Source organism: Poecilia reticulata, chromosome 13 (genome assembly GCF_904066995.2).
Source record: "Poecilia reticulata chromosome 13, P_reticulata-male-v2, whole genome shotgun sequence".
NCBI classification, from domain to species: domain Eukaryota; kingdom Metazoa; phylum Chordata; class Actinopteri; order Cyprinodontiformes; family Poeciliidae; genus Poecilia; species Poecilia reticulata.
In genome coordinates, this window is record NC_088842.1 from 24922518 (window position 1) to 24948198 (window position 25681).

The following is a 25681-nucleotide window of genomic DNA, read 5'->3' on the forward strand; positions in this document are numbered from 1 at the left end:
GAAATGCTCTGAAGACGGTGGCTTACAGCAGCCATCTAGGAGCAAAATGATGGGAGAGCTGCAACATAGGAGAGCTGTTTTGGGTGATGGGAAGGAGAAGACAGCGAGAGTTTGTAGATGACTGACAGATAAACGTGATGTGTATGGACAATAAGTTGGTTGTAACAGAACAAGATGATAGTTTTCCATGAAAAATTCATCTAACAACTCCACTCTTTACATTTGCCATCAATCCTTACCTCAAAACCGAAATCTCAAGGATTTCTCAAGGATTTGTCTAAGATTTTTGTCACACACACATACACACACGCACACACACACACACACATCCTGTGGGCAGGAAGGAGTCCTGAAATATTGATGTCGGCCCTCCTGTTGCCGTAATGAAAAATCGTCATCCGATAAATGTTTCATCCCTCCAGATGCATCACCTACCCATTTTTAACAGATGAGGCAATTCGCCGCAGAAACACAAAGACTGGGGAAATGGGCCTTGTCGCATTTGTTGCCCTCAGCACTCGGCCTGGAGGAGAGGCCTGGGGGAGATTTTGCTGCTGGAAGAAGCAGATCAGCTTCTGACTCATATATGTGGAGTTTCAGCTGTTTGATACAGTAGCAACAGACCACAGAAACCAAACCCTCCTTCTGTGTTCACTCCGATTTGGTCAACTGTCCCGGCAAGTTAACAATAGAATGACGACATTGTGGGACAAGGACACGACTCCCCCACTTAGTACCACATTCACTACATTTACAGCAATGTCGCCTATGAAGCTTATTTATGTCTTACCAGATTAGACTGGTTTTACACTTCTGTGGATTTTCTGTCAAGCTTTACATTTCACACAGGATCTTGAATGTTTTACCTTAGCCTTAACGGAACAACAAAAAACATTTTCTTCTAGTAGCTTTTAGATATTAACATTAAAACATTTATTTGAACAGATAATTTTTGGTGCAATTGAGAATCTACATTGAGGTTTCACAAATTACAAAATATTTTAGAAAGCACCCATAATGGACTTTACCAAGCTCCGCCTAGAAACGCCCTTGAAAGTCCCACGTGGCTGCCTGTCTCACAAACAAAGCCTCGCAGAGCTTAGTTTCTATGTGTAAACATGGCGTCTTTCATTTCGACTGACTCTCTGCAGAGTATTTCTGAGTCGATTAGTTTAGCATTTCTGCCGGATTTTCACAAAAAATCAGCCATGATAATGGACAGGGGAACCAACAAGTTCATGTCATCTTTTTTGGACGACATCAAGGTGTTTGAGCCACGGAATGCCTCCAACATTGTGCAGCGAAATGCTACGGGTCGATGAGGAAAACAGCAGATGCTCAGACCCTCAGCATAAATATAGCTGTGGACAAGATCACTGATGCCTGTTGTTCTTGCAAGGCTGGGTAAGTCGGGCATTCATGGTTTTGAGGGTTACTTTTGAAATCACTGATTTCTGTTGTTGCCAAATGTTTGAGTATGCCTAGGCCTGATGCACTGTACTCAGTGCTAGCGTGGCTAACACGATTACAGTTTAGTAAAAAGCCTTTTAAGGTCAAATAAAATCTTTCAAATACGGTACACATTGCATATTGATCTGTTCACAGTCTTACGTTAGTTGTATCGGTACTGCCATTATGGTGTAGTTAGCTAAAAGGTTTTCATAATGGATGCGTTTATTATTGACTTTCTTTTTTTCATTCACTAAACACAAAGAAAGAAAAGCAATAATACTTACACCAGCAGACAATCCTTTGTTCTTATTGATCCTACGACGGTTGAGCTGCAAATGCGGTTGTGCACAAGCTTTGATCCAAGCAAGGCATTCCATTTCAGATTTTGGAAATCTGTGAATTTTAGTTCCACAAATACGATCAGGATACTTGGCATTGCCTGATACCCCACTGACAGTGGAGAACCATTCTTTTTCGAGTCCTGAAGCAAAAATTTTCTGCCGGTCTGCTAGTCCACAATGTACATTAGCATGTATTTACGACTGTAGCTTGTGTTTGTGAGATGGTCATGCATGTGGTAGCTGCGCTGTGACATGAAATGGGCATTAGCCATTGAAATGCGACCCCTGTGGTAAGGTCCATTAGCGTGGAATAATTCAGTTCAGGTTTGACCGAGCTATGCAGCTAAACCCAGAATGAATGCCCATTTCTTATGACTGGAGTGACCCAGTCTGAGTCGAGGGTTGAATTCATTAGAGAATGTGTGGAGGGAGTTAAAAATGAGGGTGATGATAAAGTGACCTTCCACCTTTAAAGATTTTAACTCGAGTCCAGACTCTTCAAAAAACACAGAAACTGCCCTTTAAATAGACACAGAATCATAAACTACGATTCAGTAGTTTATGATTCTCATGTACCTGTGGTGCACAGGACTGTCTCTGACAATCCTTTCACTCTGCAAAACCCAGACAGACACTCAGTGCCTATTGACTGGATATGCTGCAACAATGGAACAATGGGAAGCTTGTTTGCACAATCAAAATATCTCGTCTGTTGTCACCAATAACAAAATCTCACAAAGCAAATTATTCATACATAAACGTAGCAACACAGCTTCAACTTATCTATTTTACTTTTAAGGTTTTTTAAATTATTTATATAACATTTAGAGCTACTACACAGTTGTATGTTCCATGAATGGTTATAGAAACCATCTTTTTGGCAGACAAATGTTGTTTCATGACTCACCATTCAAGCAGCATTTGAAATGCTGCCATTGTTAGGAGTTGCAACAACAAAATGGCACAAAACATAAAGCAAATATCAGAAACCTGCAGCTAATTAATGATGGCATCGATAAGGGATGCTGATGATGCGTATAAAAACTTTATGTTTTGACTCGCAAACTCAAAGTTTACAGCTGTTAACCGCCGAGACTAAGAATCCGTCTATCGGAAAGCTTCATGATCTCTGCGCATCTTGGATGACACGTGTCATGACTGCTAAAGCGCTCATTTAAAGTTTGCGCACTCGAATGTTCCACCGTTCCACCATGGAGACATTAAAAATAAGAAGCATAACGGAGGAAATAAATGGAAAAACAGGAATGATTTTAGCGACGCGCTGTCTTGTTTCAAACAGGGACTTCTGCTGATATGGCAGTGATTTATCATCCCAGGCTTGTAATGCCATCCAAAGCATGAAAAACAACATGAGTGTTTTGATTGTTTGCTAGGCGGGGCCGCTCCGGGTCAGATTACTGCAGACATGTGTTTGGAGCTTATTTTCCTCCTCAGTGACCATAATTAGACAAGCCTCTCTGCTCCCTCGCTTGCACAAGTGAACGTGTCCTGTAACTGGAACTCCACTTGGCTGTTTCTCCCCTAAACTTTTTCCAGACTGTGAATGACCTAGAACCAGTTTGATTGGCAGTGCATGAAAGTTGAAATGCAAACGCAGTCTTACGTACACAGCATGGTCGTATTAAAATGCATCCAAACTTATTAAGATTCACAAAGGAAAGTCGGATTCTGTCTTTATGGTGTTCTCTGTCTCTCCATTGTTATTGAGCAGAAACCCATTAAAACCGGGCTAAGACTTGGCAAGCTTGCAGAATGATGCCAATACGACTGAGCTGACATTGTCGGTGCCCTTGGTGCCTCTGCTGTTTGTGAGTCTTGGAGGGCTGGAATATTGGAATTCAGCTGATTTCCTCTGGCAGAGACACCATGCTCCTCCAGCTGGAGTTGACACAACGCGGGGGAGAAACAGTAAAATTGAAATGATAAAATTAATTCAACTTGCATTCTTAGAAACAATAGTAGTAATCAGGATGGTCTGAAAATCATGAATAGCAAAAAAAAAAGATATACCAATGGATTCAATTGGTATATATTGAATCCATATATACCAATATACATGGTATATATGAATACCATATTTTGCTGCCTGAGAGCAGCGAAATCCCCTTACAGAAGTCTCTCTTTTTTTTTTTTACAACATGGTTAGCATAATAATCTGTCACTTCTGAAAGGTCAATATGACAAGCGCTCCAGGGAGCATCACATGGGCCTCTAGCCTCCAACGCGCTCTAAAGGCTAACTCTTTGCTATGGTGCATTAGCGATATTCTTGCACATCTGTTTCTTTTTTTCATAGTAAAGCGGAATGAGCTGCTCTTTGGCTGATCTCTGTAGTTCTGCAGTTCATTTAGATCCTGGTTACCATCAGACAGGCTGAACCAAACAACTTCTGGAACCTCATTGAAGGTGCGGACTGATGTCTCTATCTGAGAACCACATGACTGAAAAGATTTTTCACTGTTTCCTTCCAGTTGAAACACTTTTAGCCAAAGAATAGTCAGACTTGGATTAGCATGCAAGTCAAATACACATCTCTTCTAGTATACACATAATGAAAGAGAATGCTTTGCGCAAGACAAAGCACACCTTTGGCAAGGTGTGAATGCATTCATACCCTTTGAACATCCTCACATATTGTTACATTACAGCCTCAAATCTCTGATGTATTTTGGGGGGACTTTAATATGATCACCAATACCATCCAAGTTTTGATTTTTTTTTACAACTTTTCACTGTCTCTATGGCTGCATCTCTTTGGATTACATCCCTCAAAGCTTTGCACATGTGGAGATACAAAAGTTATGTCTGTATGTCTAGTGTCATGTCCAAACTGGTTTTCTTCTACGACTGCCCCGTTTTTTGGATCCAAGTGCTTCTCCGTCAGTGGATCTGCCTTCCTGTCCGTGCTGATGATTTCAATGTGGTCTGTCTTATTGATGCAGGTTTGTTATGGAGAATCATCCTTCCACTTTAATTATTTTTAATATTTGTTTATATATTTAAAGGTTTCAGAAATCTTGTGTTTGAACTTTTGTGCCTTTTTCTCCAACACAATTACCTCTGATTTGCTTTGAGAACTTGTTATGATTGTGCTAGTCACCACTAAGCCAGAGGTGCTGTACACTGAATGGCCTATCATACCAATGGTAAATATATTGAATACATGAGATGGCTAAAGTGCAGTGAATTCAACATGGTCATTAACATGACTCCTTGAGGATATGAGCTTTAAAGAAAAGATAATGCTCAAATTACCGTGTTTCTGAAGGCATTTTATTTAATTAAGAAAAAAAAAATACTTAGATCTTTTACAAAAGGTCATGGCAAATCCATGTTATGTTACAAGCTGTAAATGAAAAAAAAAATCTCTCTATAAACTTCAAAGTGTTCTTCAAAGCCCCATTAAGTCTGAAAGGACAAGATACCTGGGCTGTGGCATGAGTGATTAATGTAGAACAGTTTGAAGCTGCCCTCAGGAGGAGACCAGGAGAGAGCTACTGAGACTAAACAGATCTGCTCAGTCACATTTCTATTTCTACCTGTGCGTCTGCAAACCTCTTTCATTTTAAAACTAGTCCCTAACCCAGTCCAGCGCTGATGAGGGAAATTACTCGAGGCAAACAGTGAGTTAAAAATGTTTCTTTCGGTGTAAGAATAAATCCAGATTTCAAAACAGAAAAGGAAAGTAACCCTCGAGAACTGTTAAGGTTGTGTACTTTTTAAGATTTGCAATTGACATCCAACTATAAAACAATAGGCTAGAAAAACTCAAGACAGTGAGTTTTTCTTGCCTAGAAAAACTAGGCTAGAATCCTAATATTTCTAGGATGCAGAAATATTAAATATTTCTGCATCCTAGAAATATTTAATAGTTTGGAGAAGCACAAAAGCCAATCTTTTACAACACCTTTAGTATGTGCATCCTCATTAAACAATCCTCATGCTTATTGCTTACTCTGAGTGCAAAACTAAGAGATCTTTTCAGACTCATTCTGTTTTTTGTCCAAACTGAGAATTTCCAGAAAACCAATCAGTGTGTGAGCAGACCAAACAGGCCTCCAGAGGGTGACAGATGACCAGAACTGAGGGGGAAGTGAGAACCGGGCCTGGGCATACAAACCGAATACGAGAGAGCTGGATACAAACTAATTTCACAATGAAATGGCTAACATGGGTAAAACGATAGTGTTCTTTTGTTTTCATGGACTAAATGATGTAATTCTAGATGTGAATAAAAATGAAAATCTTTGGTTGTTCATATTGAGCTTAAACTCCCAAACAAACTACCGTAACAATGTCTTACACAATGACTTTTGAACAAGAAGAATGTAGTAGAATCTCCCTGCAAAGTCTAAGTGAAGCTTAGAACGACAATAAAACATGCTAAATGGCTAGAGGTCACTGAAATTATTTTCTATAAGCTGGTTCGTGGTAGTAAAATATGTCTTTTTGAAACTTAGAATATTGTGCTATAGCGTAAACATTTCCTCTTGATTGCACTGTAAAATAGGAGGCAACACTGACAGTGCTGTTCATGCCATGTGATTGGCTAATTTACATTTCCTGTCAAGAGGCAATTGAATGAGTGTACCTAATAAAATGGCAGGTGGTACATGTCATAAAGCTCAATGCTGGGACATTTTCCAACATATTCAGAAAATGTATGGCATGCCGGCTTGGCTTGTGAAGCAGCATCAGATGAATTCAGAGGTCATAATGGAGAGTTATTGACTTATAGCAGCGAATCTTCATACTCCGCTGAAACACAAGGCAGATGCATAATAGTCAGGGACGTATAAATGTCAGTGCTATGCTTTGCATACAATAATGACAGTGGCAGAAGGTAAAGGCAGCTCTAACTTTATTTTGCTCCTCTCCCTTTAGAAACCATGTTGTGCTTTATGTCATTCCCTAGCCACCTGATTTTTCAGCATTTCTGTTTTGTTTATGTGATCAGCTGGTGTGATGAAGTCCTATCAGCAGGGGAAATGAAGCTTCCTTGTAAAAAAATAAAAAATAAAAAAAATGCTTGTTTTTACCCAGCAGTATAAAATTGATCTGGTGTTGATTTTACCTATGCATAAAATAAACCCCTTTGGAGACAAAAATGCCAATAATGTAAATCTGATTATATCTTATCATTGTGTTTTGCATTTTTTCCCCCTCCCTTTATGCAAGCCACTTGCTGGCAAACGAGTCGGAATGAATAATCACAAGTGGCTGTAACAGCCACCAGCGTTCCCAGAGGGCTCCTGCAGCCTGACAGCACTGTTGTGTGACAGCATCAGACAGCAGCCAGGCATCACAACAATATGGCGCTGGCACTCTCTGGACACATTGACACAACAGATAGCCGGGTTGGCAAAGTGGTAATCATGCCCACCCTCTGGTATGCCTGGCTAAAACACGATCTGAAAGAGCAGCAGACCGGCGCTTCGGGCATGGCTGTTGGCTTGCTTTGGCATTTTTAGCAATGGTGTAATGAGTATGTGATTGATTGGGACCACAATAGGGATTCATGTACTCAGAGCGGTATACAGAACACACCAGGCACTCTCGGATTACAGGCCTCGTGGGTTCTCACCAGATTAAACGGTTACATTAAACAGTATGAATAAAAAATTGAAATTATTCTCTTTAGAGCACAGCCACAGGAGAAAACACTGGCGTGTTTCCAGTGGGGATTGTTAGGAGGAATGCTTCATGCGTTCCTGTTTCCTCTCTAAAACCCACGTGCTTGAAATAATTGTTTCTCCCTTGGACTATTTGTGCGTCCCTGCACCGGCAGAATCTAAATATATAATTAACAGTTGCAAATTGTACAAATGGGACATCCGGAACATGATTATGCCAATGTTAAAGGTTGTCTTAGTCATTTGGATAATTGCATTTACATGCCTGAGGCGAGATTCTGCTTGATGTGGAGAGGGCACTGCCACCTGAGCTGATTCAGAACATCCAGGAGTCCACTATTATCATGTTTTAATAAGGACGTTTGCAACCGTGGTCATCAAGCCTTCAAACAAAGGGTGACCTCAGACTGCTTTTATGGTTCTAATTTGTCTAATTGGGCCTAAAGTTCATGAGCTCATGGGTATGAGGCATCTTATTAAACTACACACAGGGATGGTGGGTAAAACTAGTGGGCAGCAGTGGTGCCAGGCAGGATCCCCCCTTCTTCTTCCCCCCCATTACATCTTCATCTGATCACTTAGCAAAATGAACTGGCTGCTCACATGGCACGGCGATATTTCACGCGTTTTTACCAGCGTCATAAATTGTACGACCATTTTACCAAACACTTCCTCTTGCTTTGCTTGTTTTTATTTATCAACATTACAGCTCAGGAAGGGTTTTACAATTTTCTGTTCTTTTTATGCCAGTTTGTAATCCAGCCTTGCCAAGATCCAAGACTCAAAGAAGAAGGGAAAAAAAAGCCTGCAGCCTACAAAAGGTTGTATTTATCGCTACATCAAGGAGAATTAGGAAATAAAATCAGCATCCGGTTGGTGGTATCCCTACTGGGGATTTATCAAACTGTCCCTACTGATCTTTAATTCATCACTTGATCTTGGCCAACAGGCTAACGCAAGCGAAACAAGAAGTTGGCTCGGGCCTCAGATGACGACTCGTACATAATCAGTTCCCGGCAATCAAGAGGCCTTCCTTAATATCGACAGTCACAGTAAAGCTTCCCTCTGCTCCCTTTTTATTTGCACAAGGGTCAGTTAAAGCCAGCCCCGCCTCCAACTCAGGCTGGTCAGTTGGTTAGAGCGAGCTGTGGTCTCAGGAGACCGTAGAGGTGAAAGGGTCACAAGGTCAGGGATTTGGGGACTCTCACGGCACAGCAACACACAATTGTTCTTTTCTAAGCTGCGAGGGATACGACTGGGGAAAGATTTACTTATCAGTCAGTTCATCAGCCGACAGCCACAGAATCACAGGTGCAGCTTGGTGGGGGATTGGCTTAGAGCGAAGCAACTTAATCAACTTACGAGACGAGGCAAGGACATTGTCTCCTGTCTACATTTATCCTCGGATTCATTCGATGTTTGGATACTCTCGGGTGTGATATGTACAGAATTGTAAACCTGGTGAAACTGAGGCGTCCGAGACAATTTGTGAGGGAAAGGGACATTTTATGACTTATCACATGTATTTGACATTTCTTTGTCTCCTTTCTGAAAAAACAACACAGAAAACAGAAACACACACTTAGTCAGTTCAGTTTGTTTTTCTCTTGCACTAAAGACATGTAGGTGATACTTGGTCCTAAGTCAGAAAATTAGGTTATCAGCAGACAATTTCAAGTTCTTCTGGTGGATTTTATTCTTTAACATCTTTGTTTTCTGACATCCATCACGAGAAGCCAAAATCTTACTGGTTTTATGCAGAACTACCGACACACCTGCTGCACTTCATTTGATTAAACCATGAGGAAACAGGTCAAACCAAACAACTAAATCTAAACAAAGATGCATGATTAAGATTACTAATCTAATTTACAAACTCATCTGCATAACTAAATGGTCTGCAAAATGAAACATTTAACAGTAATCCTCCTGGATCACCTGGTTTTTTAATTTCTGCTTGTGCCCTGTTCTGTTAAAGTGGTTTAAAAAGTTTGTACCAAATAAAACCCAGCAGATTGTATGGAGTCATTACTTACGGCATTCACTCCCCCGGACCAGCAGGGGGCGGCAACAAATCGCTTGTGTTGAGTTGTTGACTTTACAGCAGTCCCTCATACGGAGCATGCTGTGACAGTGGAGAGAAAGAACTGCCCTCTGACAGGAACAAACCAACAGCAGAACCAGAACCAGGCTCGGTACCAGCAGCCATTTGCCATGACCTACTGGAGGAGAGAGAAGAGCAGAGACACAACAGGTCAACTGATCCAGGAGAACTTTCTATGTTCATGGAAGTGAAAAGGAGAGGGAGCATCATGTCAGCCATTGCCCTTTTCCAGGAAGCAACCACAGCTAATCGGCTATAGCATAATGATGCAGAAGCTCATTCTCAAGGATCAATAACGGGTCGGCGGTGTGTCGCTAGGACTCACTCATCTGACTCAGTGTTTAACGTTGTTTGTATTGTTTTGGGTATTGTAGTACTGTACAAAGTAACTTGGCAAATGGCATACTGTACACCATGACATTGTAAGAATCACCTCCAGGTGATTTGAATGTGATTTTGTTTGCCATTCAGACTTAAGGACCTCTTCCTAAGAAAGATCTGTGCTAAAACTGGACTTTGACTTCAAACACATTCTAACCTGGACTGCCAGAACAGCAGGAAGCCATTTTGAAGGTTGCTCTTGATTTTAAGGCCCAATCCCCATGGATTTCTCAATCACTTTGGATTAAATAAAAATATTTGACTGCTGTGATATTTAGAGATGATGTTACTAGGAGTGTTGCATTGTAGTTTTTAAGATAAATAAAAATTTTTTATGCATGTAGCACAAAATAAGTAAACGGCTAACTGTTGCAGGAAATAATTGTATTCAGCCTTTCCCCCTCCCCCATCTACCGTATTTTCCGCACTATGAGGTGCACCGGATTATAAGGCGCACCTTCAATGAATGGCCTATTTTAAAACTTTTTTCATATATAAGGCGCACCGCATTATAAGGCGCATAGAATAGACGCTACAGTTAAGGTTGCCAAGTGATTTGTTCCGTACTCTACAAATGTGGATATGTAATAACAAAGAAGTGGTCCCCGAGTACTTTATATGCTGCCCCAGTCATTGTTTCACTCACCGTGTTGGTGTTGCGATATTGTGTGCAACTGCTTTCTGGGTAACACAGACCAACCGACACGCTGCCACCGGAGTCTCTGTCTCTCTACCCTCCACCCCCGGCTTTAAATGTATAGTGGCTGGTCCCTTGGTAATCCTAGTCTAAGCACCCCGGATGAATATCTTTGTTGACATGAAGAATGTCAACAAAACAGTCCAACTCCGGCCACGCCGGACCATCGTCCGGCGTGGCCGGACGATGGTCACCCTTCTCCGTTCGCGCACAGCATGTTCGTGGAGAACGTGGTCCTAAATGACCTGCAGACGACCTGATTCTAGATGGTCGGTAGGTAGATAGGTTAGTCAAACTTTATTAACAAACCAGCGTTCTGACAACTATCCCAGCATGCACTGCACACTTCTTCTTCTACGGGGAAAATTAAGTTTTACCGTAGTTGCTAGACCTGTTGTGGCTCAATACTGGTCCATATATAAGGCGCACCGGATTATAAGGCACACTGTCGGCTTTTGAGGAAAGTGAAGGTTTTTGGGTGCACCTTATAGTGCGGAAAATACGGTAATTAAAAGTTGATATCAATTACTGCAATTTCTGTTTCCTCTTGGTTTTTGTGTTGATGGTGTTAAATCGATTAACTGGGATGTAATCCGGTTTTCTGACGGGTTGCATTTTCGTCCCAATTTCAATGATTTATCCCAGCCTGAGCAATAATGTCACCTTTCACATTCGGCCTGTCAACCACTAATTACCTCTCTGTGATTCGAAGCGCAGGGCGCAGACAGAAAAGCGGCGATCAATCTCGCCTCTGCAGCCACACGTGTAAATGTTTAGATGTTCGGACGTGTTACTTCTCATGTTAACTCGCATCCATTAGCGAAAGCCAGCATGTCTATCTATACTCCTGCTGACCTGATGGGCCTTTATCAGTGGGAGGCTCTGCACCTGGTTGGTTGATTCTTGTGTGTGTGTGCGTGTGTGTGTGGGGGTGGCAACAGATCAATCTTATGTGTGAACATTCACATGCTTTTCAGACATGGATGTCAGAGTGCAAGTGTGACTTCCTGAAGGAGAGTTTGTGGTTGTTTACATGCAACAGGTCAGAAAGGGAGACACTGAAACGCTGATGAGATCGTGACATAATAACCAAAACATAATCCAACCCCCCCAAAACACACACTCCTGTCGCTGTGGAATGCCATTTTTCAGCCAGCATGACTCCTGTTTGAATTGGAGAAGGAAACATCAGTCTGCCTTGATAAATGATGTTGATCCAGGGCCAAAGGATCAAGGCGACTGTAATGTGATGTAAACTAATGAAGAAACAAAGACGGACACAAAAGAGAGTAGAAAAAAAAAAGAGATAAAGTTGGCAGTGAAGTCACAATGGAAAAAGGGGCAGGAGGGAAAGGACAAAGACTGGATGTGAAGCAGAAATAATGGGATTGATAGATTTTAAGATGGGCTAAAACAGAACAAGGCAGGAGGGGGAATCAAGAATGTCTGGAGGCCACACTTATCTCTTTGAATGAAAGGAATGCACACGCATACACACACACAGACACCAGCTAAATTAAGATGTGCACCGAGGGAGAGCAACAGAAAATCAATGAGCAGTTTAACACCCATCCTCCAGGAGGTGGAAGAACACCTTCAGGCCATGACGCAAGCATGTGTCCGTGTCGATCCGTGCTCGCATGTACATGTGTGGGGACTCCCATGTGATTTTTAGCTCCGGGGTGTAACTTGAGTGTGGGCATACACCAACACACATCCTCAATCAACCTCCTCTCCTTCCTCCTTCCAGTGCTGAAGCCCCAGCAGGCACGTCCACCCGGCTGCCTGGAACGTCAATTATTTAAAGAAAAAAAAAAAAAACAAAACAAAACAAATGTGTTCTGTGGAAGGGCGGTCAATGACTGAGCAGTGGGGTGTGTGTACCTGAAAGAAGAGGAAGAAATGTACATTTTTGGAAAAGGCATAAAAAGAGGCACAGCAGCAGATGCAGGTGTTTTGCATGGCTGGTAAATAAATTAGCTCATGTGGATGGACAGTTTTCATTTTCTTCTTCTCTTCGTGGTCGTATATGTGTCGTATATGTCTTTAAAAGTCTAAAATTCCTTAACAGAGAACACTGTACAGATCAATGGGTGTTCGTAGTGGCCTTTGCATCATCGAGTACCGGCTCACAGTGCACAGGCAATACACCCGATAATTACATCCATTGTGACTGTTTGCTTGTTTAGAGGTGCTAGTGCCACATAAGTAACGCAATGGATTTTAAATAGTGGAAATGCAGAGGTGGGGGTGTCTGTAGTGCCCCCCCCCACCCCCCCCCCACCCCTGGCAAGTCTTGAGTCAGTTGGGGCTGGAGCTAGCGTTCCTGTTCTTTCAGGGTGGTTCATTTTATTTCATTTCGGTTCCTGGTTTGGTGGTTTGGCTTCGGGTTTTCAGCGGGTTCCAGGTTTTCACCGGTGTTTGGTGGCAATCAGTTGAGTGGCTTTTCTTTGGTGGAGGAGGCTAACTGTCGGCTTGGTGTGACATTTATGATGTCGCAAGAGGGAGCCTTCAACTCCTGTCCTCAGGGGTCGCTGTCCTTCAACTTTTCGATGCATTCCTGAATCAAACGGCTGAACTTCTTCCTCAGTCTGCAGAAAAGTTGTCTAAAGTCCTGAAAATGAGCCCATAATTTGATTCATGTCTACTGAAGAAGAGACGCATCTAAAAGTTGCAGGGCAGCAACTTTTAGCCCTTGAGGTCTGGATTTGAAGACCTCTGGTTCAGAGAGCACTGGTTTTCTCTTGTCACAAAGCAAATGACTCAAATGGGAAACTACCCATTATACAGTCAACAGAGGAACTCGGTGCTGTAAAAGATGCTCCAGAGTGCCCTGCAATGCTTCACCCTGTTAAATCTTTATTTTTGAACTAAACACATTTTAGGTGCTGTGCTTCTAAACATTAAAAGCATGCTGACATTTTGTGGAAATTACTTGATAAATTGAAAAGTAAAGTGAGCATTTATTCCCTGCTTCTTTGTATCTTTTTCGCATCTCTTGTACCTTTTCTGCCCCCCAACTACACACATACACACGCACGCACACACACAGACACACACAGACGCCCTGGCTGACCTCAGTGTTTAATCATCATCCATTAGTAATTAGGAGCTGTTTCCTGAGTGTGTATCCAGAGGCTTGCTGAATAAAGACTTTAGAGGAAATAATAATAAATAATAATCAGACTGAACCAATTAAGACTGATTACCTTCTCTGTCACATTGGGTGCTACACACTGCTCTGGTCTCACACACACATGCTGCACTTGGAGCACTTTGTGCTGACTTGTGAATATTTATATACACCGTTCGTTGGCAGCACTCACACACGCACACACACACACGCAAACGCGTGTGCTGCTGGGTTTCGCCCTAAATATAGTCAATACTATGCTCCAGTAAATGGTGTAGCAGTAATTGGGATCCCGTGGAAAACTTCACTCCTCATGGGGGCTCATTCTGACTTCAACAAAACCAGGGCTCTGTCTCTTAGGATAAGCCCCTTTCAGTCTCAGTCTTAGCCGGAGACAATGGCAATGTGGCATGGGATGGATTAGTAAAATGGGTGGAGCGGGCCGGCGTCCCAAAACGTGATTAAGTATTTGGTAAGTGACTCTGAGCGGGACTCTGGAGATTTGAAAGTATGCGCTGAGGACGCCGGCTCCTTTCTGATGGTAAATAAGGCTGAGAGATGCATCTCGGGGCGGGGGAGGACAGGGGTCGACAGTGGAGAGGAAGATGCACAAGATGTCAATAAGAAATATGTGGCTGCTTTTATTTCAGCAGATCCCCTCAGGCCGACACTGGTGAAGGTATCAATCCGCAGATGCACTCATGAACTCACCGTTCAACACTTTCCCCCACGCAGAGCTCGAAATTCACGACAAACTCGGCCTTTTTCTGCATATGGACACTTTCTGTGCAATTAAAGCAGAACTATGAGCTCATTTTTCCCTACTTCCCAAATAAAATTTAAAAAAATCAGCGTGTTATCACCTCTGCCATTCTGCCTGACTATTTTAATGGCTTTTTAATGGTGTGGCGATTGTCATCCGTCAGTAGCCCGTGGGGCTGTCCCCAGTGGCAGATTTGGCTCCAGCAGCCACAGCTAGTCTTCTAGGAAGCACCATATGGCGACAGTTAGCGCCGACATATAGAAATGTAACACATCCTCCAGGGAGGAGGGTGGCAGTTCCTGTGGATACAGTGTGAAGTGTGTTTTTTGAGCGAGAGTGAACGAGAGCAATCTCAGAGTAACAGATTGGCTTGTGGAGATATCAGTCTCTGCATTAGATGAGATGATTAGATGAGTGCCTCTGATTTGTCAAGATGAAACCCTTGTAAATTAGAGCGAGGCTGTGTAGATTTAAAGTGCTATGGTAATATGTTTGAAATTAGAGTAGAGAGGGGCTGGATGCAGTTGATGAGAGCAGTAAAGAACTGGTACAATTAAAAATTCTTGATAGGGGGGAAAAGAAGAAACTAATCTCATAGTTGGTGCCTTAGATTTAAGTCAGAAGTTTTTGCTTTTACTCAGAAATAAAACTAGCTCCGATGTCAAACTCCTGCTTCTAGTGAGATTTGCTTTGCACTTTGAGAAAATGTATGAAGTGATGAAACTTCAGATTTATGAAAACCTAAATTCTGTCTCAAAAGACAGATAAAACAAGATAAAAAAACAAAAAACAAAAACATTAACACAGAAATATCAGGCTTCTGAAGAGTATGCTGCACATAACCCAGCAAGTGTTCCACTCAACACTTATTGAGTTGGGGCTCTTTTTGCATGAATTACTGCATCAATGTGGCATGGAAACAATCGCTGTGGTTCTGCTGAGGTGTGATGGAAACTCAGGTTTCTTTGATAACACCTCCGTTTTTTGATCTGGTCTCTCTCATCTTCCTCTCAATAACACTCCATACCGCGTTCAGGCCTATTTGGTAAGCAATTCAGCATCATCATTACTCCTGTTGATGATGCTGTTGAGTGGAAGAAAGTTGAGTTTCTTCCACTCAACTTTCTACAGCACTCAACTTCTTTAAAAATGATCTTTTTCGCCTACACTGCTTGTGGATGATGTCAATGACTCTCTTCTGGACATGAACGTCTTTTATAGACTGAGAGACAATACAAGCTTTTAAAGTTGAACATTTTTACAGTATTCTAATTTTCTGAGACACTCAACTCCATTACCTGCAAGCTAGAATGACAAAATGACAAGAGTAAAGGGTTCAAATAGTTGAGGTTTAAGTGAATCTATATAAGAAATGTGTTTCACTTTATGAAGTGAGTGTCAAAAGATATTGAACTTTTGTACTTAATGAACAATTTCAAACACTTTCTCTATAAACTTTTATGTACATTATTTTTTTCAGTTTACTAAGTTCAAGAACATAAATATATTATTAACTTTTTGCCAGAATTGTGTAAGTATCTGCTAGCATTGTGAAGTGAATATTTTTTGTCGCAGAATTTCGCAATCCAAATGTTTCTGCTCCAGCTTGAACATCTTCAAGGAGTCACTTTAAAGTCTTTATTTTGGGAGAAAAGTGTCTCTGAATTGCCATAGAAGTTTTCAATCTTAAAAGAAGTCTCAAAAGACACTTCTTCTTTTATATGGAGATAACCTACCTGTTATTCCACTCCAGCCTCTGTCATCAAAGCTGTCTTTCTTCTCCTCCCATCCCGGTCTCTCTATCCTCTTCTCCATCACTTTCTCTGGCCTGTCAATTTATTAAATAGGCTGAGGCACGGCAGCATTGATGTTGATTTCATACATGTCACGCGACACAATTACTTTAATAGTGCCATGAATAGATTTCATGGGGAGATGGTTGGATTTGTTTGAGAGGCAGTTTAGAGACAAAAGGAGGCTGTCATCTCTGTTTGGCCTTCAGTTCCAGAGCTCCTATTAGCAGATACGACATTTTGACAGTCCTGCCACGAATAAAGAGATGATGTCTTTACAACTTTTTTTCTTCCAAACTCTTTTCTTCCGTATTTTAGTCCATGTTTCATTGTATGCTTTTACTTTAACATTTTTTTTAGGCACTGTGTACGTGTGATTCTTCACTACGTAGCTAGTGAAGAATCACAAGAATGAGCATGAATGAACGAAGACGGGCAGGTGTGAAACAGTTTCTTCAAATCTGCAGAAAATCCAAGCACAGACGGATTTGTTGTTTGCTCAGACTGCTGTGATTTAAAGTGATCCTGGAGCTGCTGAGCTCGAGGTGTTCTTTTTCTAGCACGTTATTCTGGCGCGTAGCAATTATCTATCTTGCTATTTGCTCTGTTTTTGAATGCAGCAGCAGCGTAAACTTGCTGTGCCGCTGCCTGGCTCTCCGACAGGATGCTGTTAATGGGGAGGATGGAGGTTTTTTTCTTTTGCTTTTACTACCCGCCGTGGCAACCAGAACCGGGTCTCTGCGCTTCGGGGAGTTTCACAGTGGACTGTTTTTCTTGGACGCTACAGTGCCCACTCTGGTGCTGGAGAACCTCTGTGTGAGGATAAAGAAAGAAAAAGAAACAACCTCTGCTGTGCTGACAGGATTAGAACAGTTGACACATGTAACCCTACGCTACTACTGCAATCACTCACTCATTCACCCTCTATTTCCGAAATGATAAGCGAGGGAACAAGTTGTGGCGATTAGAAAGTTGGGAGTTTTTCTCCCTTTGTTCAACATATTACAACCATACGGTTTAAGAGAGTGTAGATTTTTGTAATATCTACTGCACTAAAGCTTCAAACAACTAAATACGTCTTTTGATGTCATTTGATGGCTTTTTCACATCTGATCTTGAAAACAGGTTTCAAACTAATTGAAGTCATGCTGGTTCTGTAACGGATGGCTCTCCATGTGTCTGCAGGTGACAAAGGTTGGTGTCTGTCCACATTTTAGATCCCCTTTAATTCTCTCTTGTCCTGAAAGCCAGAGTCCCGGAGAGCCGTTCGCCTCGAAGCGTTAACTCCAGCTGGGACGGTGAGCAGGAGCGGGCTGGACTGAATTATCTTAGCGTGATCCCATGTATGTTAATCTAGGATGTGGTCGAGATATTTTTTTTTTAAAGCAATCTGTCTATTTTTGAAAATATTTAGCATTGCGTACATTAAAGTGGTAGTTCAGCATTTCTTGGTGGAGAGGTTATAACTAATGCATTACCTGAATAAATAACTTTTCATTTCGTCACTTTGTGTGAAAAAAATAAATAAAATAGAACCTCTTCCAACTCCTATCCTCCCATAACCAACAACAACAAAAAAACTAGAAAACATTAAAAGAACCATCAAACATTCAGGATTGTAATCCTTTGGGACAGAGTTAAAATAATAAAAAAAACATTTTAGCTGAATGTTCATGCTTACTTATACAAATAGCAGTAACACCTGATGTTAGTACTAACCACGTGTGGATGGACACCATGTTTTAAATGCTTCACCCATTCATTTCTACTGGAAAAAATATTTTACAGGAGTTTTAATATTTAAAACAGTAGCTAAATGAATAAACACCAGGAGTGGTAACTTACATGTCCAGAATGAGCCGAATGTTGTTAAAATGTAGTTATATTATGAGAAAAAACAAAAACAAAAAAACCCCACAATAGTTTGAATCCATTTAAGCCTTCAATCATTTGTATAATTCTTTAAGTAAATAAAATATAGTTATTAGCAATGCAGTAAAATGTCATGCAAATTTAATCAGCTGACATGCTGAATGAAATCCAAGAAGGAAGAGGCAGTGCAGCCACGGAGTGGGGAGACTTTGGCGTTGGTTGGAATATTTGTCTCTCCGGTGACCCCACTCCCATCCGTCATGGTTGGTAAACAGACCTCTGACACGCTCCGACACTCCACCAGGACCCGGATCGTCCCCAACGTGCTGAGATACGGGTAGGCTTCTGTGGAAAGCCGACCGTCGCTTCAAACGCTGATATTGAATGTTTATGCTCAATATTGATATTGCTTTGGTGGATTTGACTTTATGTCATGTTGTGCAAAAGAAAGGGAGTTAAGGTGGAGGCGTGAAAAGAAGCCACAATTTGTCAGAATAACACGCACGCATGAATGAAAAAGATAAACGCACATTTCCTCCTCAGTGTGGGGTCAGTGTGGGGTGTGAGGTGACTGGCAGTTTGATGTCACATTCATGACAACAGCAAAGGGGGTTTTCCCACCACCTGGCTTAAATTAGCACAGATATATATGTCCTCAGAGGAGGAGGGGGGAAAAAAAAACACAGCCGGAGGAGAGCAAGTCTGCATGCCACAGAGCAGTGGCAGCACAGAGGTTGCGCTCAGCAGTCGTGGAGCAGTCCGGTGCGTGACATGCATGATTAAATGAGCAAAGCATCTGCTCTCCTCCTTGGCCTCTTGCAATAACAAAAGCTGATTTGAAAATCCGTTGCCTGAGGCCGTGGTTCACGGCTCATATGTAGCTCAATGTGCCGGAGCTCCGCGCCCTGGACACTCCTGAAGTGCTCCTCAGTGATGAATATAAGGGAAATCAAACCATCTATGTGTTCTACTGTAAAAATAATCCGTTGTTCAGCTCCTTTTGCTGATTTCTTTATTTAGAAGATTTGGGAAGCAGTTTTTTTTCCCCCCTGAGTCGTCTGACTTTGTCCATTTTGTGCAATGAGGTGAAGCCTTCAAATAGTGTATATTTTGTTGCTTTACTTTTTTTTTCACCTGGGTTTTGGTCTTCTTTTGTCATTTAATGTCCATATAGCAATCAGCTGAAAGCAGACCCGGAGGTGGGACTGTTTAGTCAGCTGCTGTTTTTACAGTAAAGTTAACTGGAGTCATTTTTCTGTACTTGCAGGGTGAAAACAATCCCAAAGACCCATTTCCTGGGATTTGGCTGTATAATAACAAAGCAAAATGTATTTTAAAAAATCTCTAAATTGAACACAAAAGCCAGTCAAGCATTGTGTGGCTGTCTTTTGTTGATGGGAAACAAAGACATAGGAAAACAATGTTCAGGCATCGCCGTACTATACGTTCAGCAGTGTAGCGTACAAAAATGTTATCGACACATTAGTCAGGCAGACATGAATTTGCTGGAAATCAAACAGATTTGATGAAACGGTGACTCAGATATTGTGTCCTAATAATAAAATAACTGAATCTCACTATGCCATATGGATGCATCATTATCTGCACACTTGGGGACACATGCAGAGAACTGAAATATCATTCCTACATGATCAGTTTTAGAAATGAACGAAAGAAATTGATAACATAAAATACTAACGTCATAGACAAAGTTACACAAACAGTGCTCACAAAGCAGAACAGTGTGAATTCCACACACCTGGTCCCATTAAACATACATTCGGAGTGGGAATGCATCAGAAGCAACACACATACTTTAAAAGAGATGACAGGACTTGACATTCCCTTAAAATCCCTTTTATTTTCTCTCTTACTTGGATTCATGTCGCACATTTTTAATACGCCGGCACATATAGCAACAATCTTACAGTAGCTTTAGGTTTTTTTTTTTTTAAAGATTTTATTGGCTCTAGTGGCCTTTATTTGATAGTGAACTGACAGTAAAGTAGGTAATGAGAGAAGGGGGAAGACATGCAGCGAAGGTCACCAGGCCGGGAATCGAACCTGTGACAGCCACATCGAGAACTAAGGCCTCCATATGTGGGTTGTGCTTAACCCCTGCACCACCACTGCAGGACTTTTAGACTGTGAAAACTCCACATCCCCCTTCTGTTTCAGTGCGGCAAGATTTGTGCATATTTAAAGCAGCGTGTCACACACAGGCACAGACCAAACAAAGACGGCTCATGTTTCATGCATATATCTGCTTCGTTTGCATGCTCTTTCTCATTGAGGTCAGACAGTCAAATGATGGTAGCGAAGGGACGGAGATTTATAGCCAACCACATGTTTGTATGTGCGTGTCTGTGTGTTTGTTTACATGGTCATGCCAGCTCCCAGCACGGCGGCCGTGCGTTGCACCGACACATTTAGTGGAATGCCCCAGTCTGGCCTGATAAATGCCTGAGTACATAGAAAGGTGGGGATAAAAGGAAGTGTTAGTGAAGATAAAATGTAAAGCAGGTCATTGGTTCATCTCCCTGCTTACCCAGTCATATTTTTAAATCTTGAGTAGATTGTTTTTTAGTCAATCCGTTGAGCTGCTTTTTTCGCCTAAAGAAAACGGTCCTTTTTTTAACTCTACTATTTTCATCGTGATGTGATGAATGCAGATCTTGTAAACCAGTCAGCTGACTTCACAAAAGTAAAAAGAAAATCATGTTTCTCACGTCTTCCTTTGAAAATTGATGAGCTGTACCACCAAACCAGCTATTCCAAATCAGTTTAATGTTCAGTGGTGAACGTTACAGCAGAAAAAGATTACGTTAAATTTTTTTGACACTTCGAATGTAAAATTTAAATTAGTACAAACATTGGATTAACATTGAGGCTGATTTCTTGTTTTTCTCTGAGCTGAGTTAAACGTCAGGAGCTTCACAGCAGGAACTTTACTCCAGAGATGGCTTCTTCCCAGCTGGTTCCAAACTAGCTTAATGCCCCCCCACCTGAGCTTTCTCACCCTTTCCAGTCTTTAAACCAAGGCTCGCTATCAAGCCATTAGTCCTCCTAATCCTTATCCACTCTAATAAACACACCTCTGAATGCTTAGTCTGTCTGTCGGTGAAGCTACAGTGGCGTTAAAAAGTATTCCTCTTTTACATATTTCTTCTATTTTTGCCTTTTTAATCACATAACTGTTTCAGCTGATTAAGCAGTTTTCACTGGCGGTTCATAGTTTCTAAAAGTAGAATGGGTGGCAGGTCTTTTTCTTATCAGGCTCGCCTCCTGTGGAACAAGCTCCCAGTTTTAGTCGGTGTGAGGGGAGACACCCTGTCAACTTTTGAGACGAGGCTTAAAAGTTCCCTTTTTGATAAAGCTTGTAGTTAGAGCGGCTTAGGCCATCCTGAGCTATCTCTGTAGACTGCTGGAGGACACCCTGACCACTTCTCTCCACTCTGCCTTATTTTCTTCATAACTTATACATTTGGCCCGTGGTCTTGTTTATCTTTGTCCCCCTCCCAGACAGCGCCATCAGCTGACCTACTTCTGCCAGTAACTGAATAATTTGACACACTTGACTGTGTTTGTATGTTTCACTCCAAAATACAGTTAATCAAGGAACTATTCCTGTAATTAATTCATTTTTCACTCCATAGATTTTTCTACTGGCTCAGAGCGCATCTGCTGAACTGGGTTTCTTTCTTAGATAGTTACTGAAAGAGCTGCTGATACGTAGAAGGTACTCCCAGTTCAGTGTTTCTGTGCTTTTTTGTGTTGTTTTATCTGTATGCTCTGTTTTCTCAGTCGCCCAGTTGGTGGCGGCAGATGGCTGCTCACACTGAGCCAGGTTCTGCTGGAGGTTTTGTGCTTTTAACATTTTTCTTTCTACTTTCGCCACATGTATGAGGGACTTTGAATTTGTTTATATGACTAGATTCAACTGTAGATAAATTAGGCATGCTTGTTTTGTGAAGAGTTGTTTTTATTTGTCCTCCTGGATGAGTGATTGATTCTCTTGGAGTAATTATGGTAAACCAGCCACTTCTGTGAAAGCTCACCCTCTCCTTTCCCAGTATGTTGGACACTATGTTGAACCGAATGTAAAATGAAAAAAAAAAAAAATATTAAAATAAGGACAAAATACAGATTTTATGAAACCTGAGAAATGTCCAACAACTTGTGATATTTCTCACATTTTGGTCATGCAGCAGAAAAGAAATACATGTAAAAATTTAGCAGCTGCAATATTTCTGATATTTACACCAAACCTATAAATTGAAGCTGCTCAACTGATCTTGAACGTTTTAAGTTGACGAGGATATGCTGCATAAACGTCACTGTAACACTTGAGCTCACTTAATAAACATCCATTTATTAAACAGAGAGGGACGCTAATGAGAGGCCGTTTGTAGCTCAGGAAGACAATGAAGGAGCAAACACTGAGTGTCTAAGATAAAAGGGTTCTCAGCGAGTGGGAACTAGCAGGACGGACCTGCAGTGTCACTCTCACCTCCAAAACCACGGTTCGAATACACTGTCTTGCCTGTCGTTATCTCCACATGAAGAGGAGATGGGTGGTCTGGGAAAAGGAGGGGAGGGCAATAAAGCACAGAGATCTTGTTGACAGGTAGTTGCGCGATGGGCCAGACTCTGTCTGACAGGGCTGCCACAGAAGTGCTGTTGACGTGTCTTGTTCTTTGAAGAGACAGCTGGACTCCCATGTTGTAGTCGTCAGCCCAGGAAGTAAGTGAGCGTCTCTCGTGGTGCCACGGCGCGCTACAGGAACTTCTTGACAAGTTGTGATGTAGAACATTGCCTTCCTTTGGATCGACTCAACAACGCCTGAATCACAGTTGGGGAAATAACACGCCAAGCAATTTTTTTCCCCCCAACTGTCAAAGGAGGATAAAGCTAGGATGCATGTTATGAGAAAACATTACCATATGGAGCCCGATCTTTGATCCTGCATTCATGTCCCAAACATCTGCTTTGAGACCACTGTTTGGTAGGGGACACATTTTTTTATTAGCATTAGCATACTCTATGTTCTTAAGACTATGAGTCCTTCAATGCTGAACATTTTTTAATCATGAAGCTGTTTCTGCACTGCTGCACACAGTCTCGGATCTTTCTGGATGTCTGCCTGCCTTGTTTCTGCGCAGGCCGACCTTGATGGCATGGCTGGCTGGCTCCTGCTGCAGTGACAAAGAGTTGGAGGTTTTCTTTGGGCCCGGGCACTGAAACCTAATCGGGGTTCCATATTAGCAGGCAATGAGTGAAACAGTCATCAGTAGCGTTTCAGAGAAGCAGTGGAGCTTTAACACCTACTGTAACGCCCAGCGCCGCTTCCTGCCCTGGATTACACTGAGGCCTTGGGCATACAGTGGATGACAACACAAGCGAAGGCTGAGACTTTGTTTTTCCCCACTGTGCTTTCAGTTTCCCACCCACTCAAATTCACACAGAGCTTATCCAAACTAAGGTGTACTTCCTGCTCACATGGACCTACACACACAATGTGTAGGTCCATGCAATTTCGTATCCCACTTAATAGGTACTTGCTATAATCTGCTTGTAAGTGTTGTTAATAGACAGGCAGCAGAAAACCTAAAGTATTAGCGCTCAGTTCAACACATGCACAAACACAAGCCTGCTGATGGAGAGCCCCTGCTATGTGCTGCCCTTGTTTCAGTCATTACTGTGAGGAAGGTGTAATGGTAGCCCACAGACACAAACACACACACACACACAAACGCACACACCCCCCACACACACACACACACAACCAAAGACCTCTGAGTGTATACAGACACATTTAGCCTGTCGCTGCACATGGTCATGGCGATGGTGCTATAAATTTTCCACATATGGTCATGTTGCAACCATACACTTTATTATACTTATAATTTTTTTTTATGTGATAGGCAAACTTCATATGGAACAATTTTGAAACTGAAGGAAAAAGATGTATAGTTTTTCATTTATTCTACCAATAAAAAAATGACAAAAGTGCAGCATGCATATGAGTTCAGCCTCCGCTGGTGGTGTTAGCAACATGCTATGGGGAAGCGATGGCCTAGTGAAAATCCAAGTAAAAAAAAAATCATTGAGATTTTGTGTAAATACTTAGAAATTTGTGTTCACAGACACTCTTTGTCCAATCTGGCTTAGCTTGAGCTAATTTTCAAATAATGAGCAAAGATTTTAGTCTCTAGAAGTGCAACTGGTAGAGATGTTCCCAAAAACTTGCAGCTGGAATTGCAGCCAAATGTGGTTCATATTCATACTCGCTTGGTTGCTACACAATCCTGAAAACTCTGGAATAAAAATAATGACATTGATGATTTAAATATTTTCCAGGACTGGATAAGCTCACAAAGAAAAAAAAAAGAGAATATGGAAAAATATTAGTACTTTCAGACTTTATTTCCATGTCATCATAAAGACTAATCCATCCATTAATCAGTTGGTTCCTCCACCAGTCAATATATCAATCCATCCGTCCGTCTATCCATTCATCCATCCAAGGCCAAATAAAAAACAACAACCTTCAATTCCTTTTGAATTTATGAAACATGGCTCCAATTCCAATTGAAAAAATCAAAAATGTGACTCTGGAAAATACTTTCTTAAATCTGGAAAATCCCTTAAAATCTTAATAAGTCGTATGGATGTCTTTTCCAGACCCTGTTGGATCGGTGCATTTGAAATTTTACTCTTTTTTTTTTTTTTTCTCTCTCGGTGTGTCAGAAGCAAACACACACACGCACACACACACACACACCACACATACACACACCACACATACACTCACACACGCACGTAAGACCACCTGTCAAACAGCTAGTCCTATCTGTTATCAGCATGTCTTGGCCTGTCATACCAGCCTGTCGTCTGCAGCCCGTGTCCCAGAATGCTGACAGATAAGCAGCGTGTGTATTTCTGCGTGCATGTGGCTGAGTGTGTGCCAGTCAAGCGTCGGTGTGCACTTTTTTAAAAACTCATCCACCTTTAAGGGGTTCCCACGTTCTGCTGGGTTAATCTCAGGCCCTCTCCTTCTGATCCGACCAACCGGACAGCTATCTCTGTGCAGACGACACACACACATAGGCAGACATCCCCACCGCTGCCAGGCGCCTGCAAACACAACCACATGCTTCCAAATCAGATCACGAATACACACGCTAAGATGACACATTGGTGTAGACATAGTTGTGGCAGAGAGACAAGATGCTAAACCATGACACCAGTTTGCTGCAGTACTTGATGGCAATAACTGAGCATGAAATAAGGCTCCGCAAGTGAAACGATTACTTATCAAAGGGCATACTGGTTTTATTTCATTATTCCTTTTTTCACTACATGCTTTTTGATGTTGCTTTAAGTTCGTGAAAATACAGAGAACACTCTGCTTTACATAATCCCCAAAAATATATTCAACTCCAACTACACAGAAGCATTCAGTTCTCAAGCCTTCCATGTTAAAAAAAAG